Genomic DNA, 11,485 nt, shown 5'->3' on the forward strand with positions numbered 1-11,485 from the left:
TATACACCACTCCCTCAACCTCCCATGCTTTCTCACATTAACAACATCCTTCATTAGTGTGGTAAATTTATTACAATTCATGAAAACATATTGAAGTTTTGCCACTAACTATGGGTTACAGTTTACATTACAGTTTACATTCACTACCACACAATTTTGTAAGTTATGACAAAATATAAAATGACCTGTATTATTCACTGCAACTTCATATAGGACAATTCCAGTGTCCTGAAAAAGCTACCTTATTATGCCTGTTTTTTGTTGTCCTTCCCCTCAGAACCTCTGGTGGCCAATGACTTTACATCAATGATACAAGATATTCCTTTGCTAGAACAATAAATCTATAATAGAATAAGAGTAATTCAACTTTAGGCCATTGTTCATCTCATAATTCTGAGGATTTGGGGATGTAGATGCCTACACTGCCTCTAATTGAGAGGGGGCTAAGCTCCCATGTGGCAGATGGATGGAACTCTCTGCTTGCAGTTTTAAACTCTCTTTGTTTCTTGAGGTAGGCATTGTTCAGCATTATCACATTGTTAGTTGTCCTGGGGTGAGTCCAATGAACTGGATAGTATGTGCTTTAACTCTACTGAAATTCAGGGCCCAAATGGTGTTTGGACAGACCAAAGATTTAATCACTTGGATATACACCTAGCAAGTACAGTGCTAACTATAGGTCTAAATAGAAGGGGCAGAAGAACCATGTGTAGGGAAGCCACAAATGAATATAACTCTGTCACTCTGCAAAGCATAAATTCCAAGGTAAGGCCCACTGGAAGGGTGTCCAATTGCTGCACTGCCTGCACTTCCCATAGTATCTGGATATCTCTAAAGGCTTTGGGAAACCCACTATTTTTGGCAATATTTACTGTGGCAGTCAATGAGATCCTGCTGAGACATGCTTAAGTGTAGCCCCTGGAATGACCTCCTGACTTAATTTATAATCTCTTAGACACATAAACTTAATATTATTTACCATTTTACACTTCAGGTCAAAGATTTTCTAGGTGCATTGTTAATGGGTGCTTAGAAATAATCCCTCTAGGCCTGGGAGACTCATCCCAGGGAGTCCTGTCCCACATCAGAGGAAGGTATTGCTTTTATATGCTGAGTTTGGCTTAGGGAGAGGTTATATTTGAGCCAAAAAGATGACCTCAGGAGGTACATTCTAAACAATGTAAAATATTAGGCTAAGTTTCAATTTTAAAAGAAAAATTTCATCAATAAGCATAAATATCAAGGTCCTAGCACACTGGTCCATCCTATATCACTAGATAAAACCCCTGTACTCAGGAGATTCTTGTTGGTCCATTATGGAATGTTGCAGAATTTTCCCTGATGGGAATTTTGTATTCTTTTGGTTATTGTGTGTATCTCCATCTACCATGACAATGACCCATGAACACTTGAGCCTTAGAGGCATGCCCCAGATGAGCCACTCCCATGCACCCCCATCACAGACACCCAATACTGATGATCCTGCCCTGCCACAAGTGTAATACTTCTGTGTTATAAAATCTATACAAAGATGAAGCCAAGAAACTATCCAAATAAAAATAAGAATATGCAAAAAAATGATGGTTTTGAAAATAACATATAATATCCAAAAAATTTGAAAAAATATAAAAAATTAAAACAAAATATAGACATTATGTATTTCTTCACTGAATGGAATGATCTGTGGTCTTGTATGTACAGTATCATTTTCTTTCATATTTTCCCCTAGCATCTTGTTTATTTTTTCATTTTCCTTCAAAAAAGCCTTAGGCTACAGGAAAGTCATCTAGAGAATATAGGGCATTCCCATATACCCAAAGCCCTCCTTCTTTCCCTCTCTCCACACTTAATAATTTTATTTTACATGTGGATGGTACATATGTTAAAATTGATGTGCAAATATTGAAGCATTCTACCAACCATTGTCAAAGGTTTACATATTGATTTATATTTTGGATTGTACACTTTTATAAATTTTGATGAAATTTAAAATTGCTTTTTTCCATTATAGCAAGATCATGCAAAACAACTCTAATGCTCCAAAAATGCCCTGATTTCCATATATTTTATTTTCCTTCAGCTTATGGCAACCTCTAAGTCCCACTTTTTGAAAAAAAGGATTCATAGTTACTTACAATAATATTAAGGGCTTGACAAATTGGTTTTACTTTTATTAGGTACTGCTTATGTTCTCAATCAACTCTTGGCCCTCTATTTGAGAACATAGTATGACTCCCCAGGAAGGCCATCAAATATTTTCATGTTTATTGTGTGGGATTATATTAAACTGTGTAAGTTGAGTAGGATAGATTTCTTAATGATGTTTAGTCTTCCAGTCCATGAAAAGGGAATATTCTTCCATTTCTTTAGGTCTTTGAGTTCCTTTAACAACATTGTGTAGTTTTCTTCATACAAGTCCTTTACATCTATTTAAGTTTATTCCTAGGTACTTGATTCTTTCAGTTGCTATTGTAAGTTTCTTCTCAGGTTGCTCATTATTGGTGTACACAAAAGTTTCTGATTTTGTGCAGTAATCTTATATCCTGCCACTCTGCTGAGCTCATTTATAAGCTCTAGAAGTTTTCTTGTAGATTTCTCAATGCTTTTTATGTATAGGCTCATGTCATTTGCGCATAGTGAAATTTTTATTTCTTCCTTTCCAATTTAGATGCCTTTTATACATTTTTCTTGCCTAAGTGCTTTAGTAAGTATTTCTAAGACAATGTTAAATAAGAGCATGAAAAAGGACATCCTAGTCTTGTACCAGATCTTAGAGAGAAAGCTTTCAGCATTGAATATGATGTTATCCATGAGTTTGTCATTTACACCCTTTATCATATTGAGGAATTTTACTTCTATTCCTATCTTTTGAAGAATTTTTATAAGGAAAGACATGTAATTCATTGAATGATTTTTCTACATCAGTAGTGATTATCATTTGATTAATTTCTCTAAGTCTGTTAATGGGATGTATTATTTTGGCTTTATATTGTTGAACCATCCTTAGATTACACTTAGGACATCCACTTGGTCATGATCTATGTAATAGTTTGATATAGTTTATGAATTTCAAAAATAGATATTGGATGATATTTGTAAACTGTCCTGTACCTGGGTGTGATTAAATTATGAGTAGGTCTTTGATTGGGCCACCTTAGTAGGACATTGAGTCTCCACACATTTTGTGGGCAGGGAATGACACATAAAATTACATTGCAGAGCAGAGCACTTGGGTGGAGTTTTGAAGTTGGAGCTCAGATGCTGATTTTTGAGTTGGACCTTGGGAAGTGAACACAAAGGAGAACACAGAGGGATAGAGACAGCTCCTTAGACATGCAGAAGCCCCAGAGAGCGAGGCAGAGTCATTTTCTTGATTGTCTATAGCTAAGCCTTGTGGACAGAGCACAGCAGCTGAGCCTGGGGGAGAAATGGAGCCCCAGGAAGAGAGGAACCCAAGAAGACTGAACTCTTGGTAGGTGTTGGCAGCCATCTTGTCCCAACATGTGGCAACAGATATTGGTGATGGAAGTAATTTATGCTTTATGACCTGGTAATTGTAAGCATCTACACCAAATAAATACCCTTTATAAAAGCCAATAACACATGAAAACACACACACACATATATAAATATAAATATAAATAAATTTAAATATATATATATATATTTGAAAGGAAAAGCCAAGCTGCGATACCTGAGTTTATTTTGGAATGTTCTTCAGCTAAATGACCAGGCTTACCATTTTCAAATTCTACCTTCCATTAAACATCAGGAGCCAATCCTGCTCATTTCTCTGCAACTTTAAAATGTGGATCACCCTACTCCAGATTCCAATAATAGTTTCATCATCTACTTCTAAGGCATCATAAAAAGTCTTTTTAGCATTTACATTGCCATCAACAGTCTCTTCAAAGAGATCTAGGCTTTTTCCATCAAGCATTTTACAATGGCTCCAAAAATTATCCCTTACCCATTTATAAAACTATTCAGCTTTTTTGGTATTTGCAAAGGCATGACCCCACTCCAAGTAGCAAATTTTGTATTAGTCAGCCAAAAGTGTACTGATTCAAGTACCAGAAAACTTCTAGCTTTTATTAAGAGTATTTATTTGGGTAAAAACTTACAGATTCAAGGCCCTAAACAGTCCAAGTCAAGATATCATAATATGTAATTTTTCACAAATGTCAGCAGTCACATGTTGAAATAAGATGTCCGGCAATCTCTCCGTGGTCTCTCCCCTTCTTCCTCTTAAGCCTCCCTATGCTCAACTTCTTCCAATCTCAGCTGTAAGTTAACATAGGGTTCATTTTTTTTTTGGACCTTCTAAACTTCTCAGCTGCTTTGTTCATGTCAGCTACAAGTTATTGGGCAAATGGCTCATTTCTCTTCCAAAGACTTTAGCTGTTTGAGCCTTATCCTCTTGTCACTTGACAAAGTTCTCTAGTCTGGCATCTATGAAGGTCTCTCTCTTCTTGTGTCTTCTGCATTAGTGACCATTTATATCAGCCCACTATGGGAAAAACGACTTAACCTGAGTCATGTCTTATTCACATAGCTTAGTTGAAAGACCTAAATTGATTTAATCAAGTGATCACAAAATTTTGAATGTAATACAATAAAAGGTTACCATGTCTAGAGAAACAAAACAATTTACAAGCATCTTTTTCTTTTTAGGGATTAATAAATAATATCAAACCATCACAGTAGCAATGCTTCAATGTATATTCATCAATTTTAGCAAATGCACTACACTAATGAAAGATATTATTGGGGAAAAGTGCAGGGGGGAAGAGGGTTGGGTATGTGGGAATCTCCTATATTTTTTAATGTAACATTTATGTAATCTAAAGCTCTCTTAAAAATAATAATTATAAAATATGTATATGTGAGTCTTTATGTATATGTGTGTATGTGTGTATATTATGTTAATATTTTCTTTTCTTTTTACATGAAAAGAAGGTTACTATATATGTTATTTTCACCTTGCCTTTATTTTTTTATTTAAATATATATTATATACAACACTGAATGTTAATTTATAAAGAAACACATTTTTCTGTCTAATCTTTTTTTAGATGAACTATATATTTTATACTCTGATTAATATAACATTATAACAAATTAATTTTCATATTTAAAAATATGAGATATATGTGTAAGATTGTACAACGTGTGATATTGTACATATATAAATATATCATATTAATATTTTTCTACCAAGTTTGAATTTCATTCTTGGCTATGAGAATGACATGATAATTTTGTTGGAGAATGTCCTATCACATCAGATATGTTCTAAAAGTTTAGATGTGAAGTGTCACATGGTCTACAACTTGCTCTCAAATGTTTATGAAATGTTTTTATATAAAAATATATTTAATGACATTTCCATTATATGTATATATAGATATATTTATGATTATTTTGAAAAATTATTTTATATTCTTTATGAAACTTTCCCTTATACCTGTAAATTTAAACATACATACATGTAATTATTTCCAATTAATGAAATCATTAAGCCATTTCAATTTTTCTATAACTTTGTAATATTTCAAACAAAATTTTGGATAAAAACAAACATGAACATTCAAAAATTATACAGTGAAAAATATCTCAAACTCTAACTCCACACGCACATTTCTAGTCAGCCCCCTAATTATAATGTAAAGAGCAGAAATGTAAACAGCCTATATTTTGGTGGGAAATATTATGTTCAATTTAACCATATTAATTGGTCTATTTGGGCTTTGTGTGTTTATTCTTAATCATTTTTGTTTGATTTTTTTGTGCATTGTTTAGAAGATTTACAATATTGTTTTAGCTCTACATATTTTTAGACATATATTTGTTAGACAAAATAAATATTTTGAGCTACTTTCATTACTTTTATCTATAAAGTAGCATGTTAATTTAAAAATTAAATGTGTTTAAAGTATATCTAAAGATACCCAAACCTAACTATTTGAAAACCATTAAAATATTCTCTAACAGGGAATTTTCATTTATTTTTAGTAAATTACTTTCTACCTATATTTAATCCCCAATTTTTGTTGGGATGGTGGTCGATATCCCATTCAAATCTCATTAGCATACATATTTCCAAGCTAGATATAATGTCCAGCAAATCTTATAGCAAGGTATAGTAATATGATGATATTCAGGTTTACTAGATTTTAGCCAATATATGATCAGGTCATAATCCCATAAGGAAGATGACTAACCTCTGCATTCTTTTATTCATTAGACTCATGAGAACCAGTTTTTGCAATTCTGTTCCATCATAAACTATATGTTTATGTGCAACAATCCAGGGAATGAAAGAACAATGACATAGAAGAAACCTGGATTTATGGGAAAGAGAATCCTTTATAACCTAGCAACTAAACATGTTCATGAGAGTAAATAATTAAAAATTAAATAAAAATAAAAATTTTCTTTCTTTCATTGGACAGTGTTACATGATTCTCCCCTAAAGAAACAGGATGTATTCCTAATATGCTATTTTCCATATTGTCAAAATCAAGTTTTATTTATACAATTTAAAAATGTAGTTGTCAGCACAAATCCCTTGATATTATTTTATCCGTTCATCTCTTGGCAAATGGAACTCCTCCCCTCACTTCCCAAGTCCAAGGGGGTATTGTTAGAGGTACACACCTTGGTTTTATATCTTATCATTACTATTTAATTTTTCAAATTACTATTGAAGTAAAAAATTGTATACAGAGAACACATAACTCTACCTCATTGAATGTTCCCCATTATTTCATTTTGTTTATTTTTAAATTAACATTTTAAAGTTAAATTGAAGTAAAAGAGACAATTTTGAATTACAGTCCTATAAATTTTAACTCATGCTTAGATTCTTGTAAGCACCACCACCATCCGGATTTATGACTGTTTCCAAAAACTCCCTCTTACTATACCTTTGAAATCATACTTCCCTCAACACACTAACCCCTGGCAAATACTTTTTGTTCTCCATTACTATCATGTTACAATTAGAAGAATGTCATATAAATAGAATTGTATTGTATGTGACATTTTTCAATGTTTTAGAACTTTATTTTTTTTTCTTGAAGATACATAGATCACAAAAAATGTTATATTAAAAATGTAAGAGATTCCCATGTACCCTATACCCCACCCCACTCCTCCCACATCAGCAACATTTTTCATCATTGTGGCACATGCATTGCATTTGGTGAATACATTTTGGAGCACTGCTGTACTGCATGAATTATAGTTTAAATTGTAGTTTACACTCTAACCCAGTCCATTCAGTGGGTAATGGCGGAATATATAATATTCAGCCATCTGTCTATGCAATATCGTTTAAGACAACTCAAGTCTTGAAAATGCCCCCACAACACTTTTCTTCTTTCCTTTCTGTGCCCTCAGGTATTTTATTTTTTATTCAAAATAATGCTTTTAAGATTCACCTGAATTGTTCATATATCAATAGCTTATTCCTTTTTATTGATAATTAGTGCTCTATTTTATGGATATACATACCACTGAAGTTTTACCATTTCTCCTATTGAAGAACATTTATTTATTTTTTCCCCAGATTATGGTGATCTTGAATAGAATGACTACAAATATTTAAATACAAGTTTTTACATGAACTTATATTTTCATTTTTCTCATGCTAATACTCAGAAGTAGGCTTTCTAGGTTTTTCAAAGAAGCTGTAATATTGTTAATTCCTACATCATTGTGGAGCAATTAGAGTTATTAAATACCATTAGCATCATTTGGTATATAATATTTTATTTTAGCCATGGTATCTCAAGTAAGTTTACATATGAATTTCCATGATCACTTCTGTTGTCAAATAACTTCTCATGTATCTATTTTACATCCTTTGTCTAATTGGTGTAATGACTCTCCATTTTAATAGTGCTTATTTTCTTCCTCTTGAGTTTTAAGTGTTCTTTATGTATTCTGGATACAAGTCCTTCATCAAACAAATGGTTAGCAAATATTTTTTCCTAATCAGTACCTCGTATTTCCTTTGTCATCCAGAGAACATATTTTGTTTAATTATAGTGAAGCCCAATGTATTCATTTCCTATCATGAATTGTGCTTTTGGTGCTGTTTCAAAGAACTCTTTCCCTAATTCTATTCATGAAGATTTTCCTCTATATAATTTATAATCTTATATTTGACATTTAGTGTTAATTTTTTGTATGTACTGTGAAGTTTATGTCAAAGATCTTTTTTTTACATATGGATGTCCACATATTCCAACATCAATTTTTCACAGAATTATTTTTTCCACTGAACAGCCTTTATATATTTGTAAAAAATAAAATGATCACATATGTGCAGGTTTATATAACTCTCAAAATAAGCCAATCACATATTTGTTCATCTGTTGCCAATAACACAAAATCTTATCCTTAAGGAGAATTCAAATAGGATAGGATGTTTCAAAGTTTGTTTTTCAAAATTGTTTTGTCTAGTCTACCTTTTGATCTTGGTCATAATATAATCTAAAAATGTCTATTAGTGCTTTATCTAGGATTCTGATAAATGTATGAATCCATGTAAAAATTTTCACCATTAAATATATTGATTCTCACTGTCCATAAATACCATATGTTTCTCCCCTTAATTAAAATTTTTAAGTTATTTTTATTGGAGAAGTTGTAGATTTACAGAAAACTCTTGCATAAAATACAAAGTTCACATAAACCACCTATACATTAACACTTTGCATTATTGTGGCAATTTTGTCATAATTGATGGCTATAGTCCATTGTATACATTAGGGTTCGATGTTTGTGTTGTACTGCCCTATGACTTTCAAAAACAAAATTGTTAATGTAGTAACATATACACAAATTAAAATTTCCCCTTTGACCACATTCAAATATATAATTCAGTGTGGTTAAGTATGTTCACCATGCTGTGCTGCCATTACCACCATCAATTACCAGAACTTTTCCATCATCTCATACAGAAGCAATGTATTATTTAAGCATTAATTCCACATTATGCACTGCCATCCCAGACCCTGATAATATATTTTATTATCTGCCTAAATGAATCTGCTTATTCCATCCTTTTGTTTCTGGACTATTTCATTAAACATTGTGTATTGTCTTTAAGGTTTTTAAATGTTGTTGCATGTATCAGAACTTCATTCCTTTTTTTTCTTTATTTTTTAACGTTACATTAAAAAAATATGAGGTACCCATATACCACCCACCTTCCTCACCCCACTTCTCCCACATTAACAACCTCTTTCATCATCATAACACATTCATTGCATTTTGGAAGACATTTTTTTAATACATTTGGAGTACTGCTGCACCACATGGATACTGATTAACTTTGTAGCTTACACTCTCTCCCTGCCTACACAGTGGGCCATGGCAGAACATACAGTGTTCAACTTATATCCCTGCAGTACCACCCAGGACAATTCCAAGTCCTGAAAATGCCCCCACATCATATCTCTTCTTTCCTCTCCCTACCTTCAGCAGCTACTGTGGCCATTTTCTCCACATCAGTACTACAATTTCTTCCATTACTAGTCACAATAGATCCATAGTAGAATATCAATAAGTCCTCTCTAATGCATACTCTATTCCTCCATCCTGTGGACCCTGGAATGTTTATGTGCAGTTCCCATCTATATCAAGAAGAGGCTTAGATCCCACATGGATAATGGATGCAATTCTCCTGCTTGCAGTTGTAGGCACTCTTGGCTCCTTGATGTGGCAGTTGACCTTCTTCACCTCCCTGTTAGCTAGCCAGGGTAAGTCCAATAAACTAGGTGGTAGGAGTTGCAAGTCTGCTGAGGCTCAGGTCCTGACTGTCACATGGACAGTTCAGAGATTCAGGTCTCCTGACTCTTCTGTTACTTTTACTGGACCTCTGTTTGGCACTGGGGTTGGTGCATAGTCAGGAGAACTTCATTCCTTTTAGTGGCTGAATAAGTCTCCTTTTATGTACATACCACCTCTTTTAGTCAATTCATCAGTTGATTGACAGTCGTGTGCTCATATTTGGCAATTGTGAATAATATGCTGCTATGAATATTGATGTACAAATATCTGTCAATTCCCTGCTTTAAATGCCTTTGGAAATTGAAGTGGGATTAACTGATTATATGTTAATTCTATACTTAACTGTCTGACAAAACTCTAAACTATTTTCCAAATTGGCTGAACCATATTACATTCAACCAATTGTTAGTTTTCCTATTGCTCCATATCTTCTCCAGTACTTGTAATTTCCATTCTAGTGAGAGTGAAATTGTATCTCATTGTGACTTTGCTTTGTATTTCCCTACTGATTAATGATATTGAGCATCTTTTCCGGTGCTTTTTGTGCATTTGCCTACCTTCTTTGGAGAAATGTTTATTTATGTCTTTTGCCTATTTAAAAATGATGTTATTTGTCTTATTGTTGTTGAGATGTAATATTTCTTTTATATTCTTTTTTTTCCCAAATTCTACTCAATTTACTCATTTTTTTAAAAGATATTACATTGAAAAAATATGAGGTCCCCACTCGCCCCCACCGCCCCCACCCCACCATTCCCCCCCAACAACACTCTCCCCCATCATCATGTCACATCCACTGCATCTGGTGAGTACATCTCCGGGCATCGCCACACCCCATGTCCCGTGTTCCACACCATAGCCCACACTCTCCCACGTTCCATCCAGTGGGCCATGGGAGGACATACAACATCCGGCAATTGTCCCTGGGGTACCACCCAGGACAACTCCAAGTCCCGAGAATGCCTCCACATCTCCTCTCTTCCTCCCCTTCCCTGCACCCAGCAGCCACCATGGCCACTTTTTCCACATCAATGCCACATTCTCTCGAATATTAACCACAATAGTTCATGAATAGAATATCATTAAGCCCACTCTGATCCTTACTGTATTCCTCCTTCCTGTGGATCTTGGCTTGGTTGTGTCCATTCCACATCTAAGTAAAGGGGGGCTTTAGATTCCACATGGATACTGGATGTAATCCTCCTGCTTTCAGTTGTAGGCACTCTAGGCTCCATGGTATGGTGGTTGACACTCTTCAACTCCATGTTACCTGAGTGGAGTAAGTCCAATAAATCAGAGTGTAGGAGCTGAAGTCTGTTGAGGCCAGGGCCTGGCTATCATATTGTCAGTCCAGAGATTCAAATGCCCTAGATATATCTTAAGCCCCAACACCAACTACAATTCCAGTAAAGTAGCATGAAAGGCTTGTGAAAAGAGATCCCATCTGAGTCCAGCTCGACTCTTATCAGATATGTGGTTTCCAAACATTTTCTCTCACTGTGTTTTTGTGTTTTTACTTTCATGAAGTCCCTTGATGTGCAGTTTTTAGTTTTGCTGAGGTCCCATTAATTGTTTTTTTCTTTTCTTGTATGTGCTTTTGGTGTAATGCCCAGGAAATTATTGCCTAATACAAACTGCTTCCATGTTTTCTTCTAGGAGTTTTATAGTTCTGGTTTTATCT

This window comes from Dasypus novemcinctus, chromosome 16 (assembly GCF_030445035.2).
Source record: "Dasypus novemcinctus isolate mDasNov1 chromosome 16, mDasNov1.1.hap2, whole genome shotgun sequence".
NCBI lineage: Eukaryota > Metazoa > Chordata > Mammalia > Cingulata > Dasypodidae > Dasypus > Dasypus novemcinctus.